Genomic DNA, 390 nt, shown 5'->3' with positions numbered 1-390 from the left:
GTGACGGCGGGGAGGTCGGGGTGTGGGGGTGTGGGGAGGAGGGAGGGCTAGCCTGGGCTCCGCGCTCGGACCCGCAGGCTGGCTCTCCCGGTGAATGGGGGGGCATGGAGCTGAGTGGGGTGCTGCGGCCGGGGCAGAGGTGGTTACACAATGTCTGCCTCCACCCGCCCTCAGCCTCCTCTCCCTCCCTCTCTCTCCCCCCCTCCCCCGCCCTAACCTGTCCCCCAGGCTCACACAACAGCTGGTCGCGTTGCGGACTCGCTCAGTTCCCGCACTGCTGCGAAACCCTGACATTTCCCTCCGCGCGAAGGGGGGGCGGAGGCGCGAGCACGCGGAGACATTTGGCTGAACCGGCTCCTTCCTCCTCCTCCTCCTCCTCCTCCATCCTCC

The sequence above is a fragment of the Dipodomys ordii genome, unplaced genomic scaffold (genome assembly GCF_000151885.1).
Source record: "Dipodomys ordii isolate 6190 unplaced genomic scaffold, Dord_2.0 Scaffold15, whole genome shotgun sequence".
Lineage (NCBI taxonomy): Eukaryota > Metazoa > Chordata > Mammalia > Rodentia > Heteromyidae > Dipodomys > Dipodomys ordii.
This window is presented reverse-complemented; position numbering follows the sequence as displayed.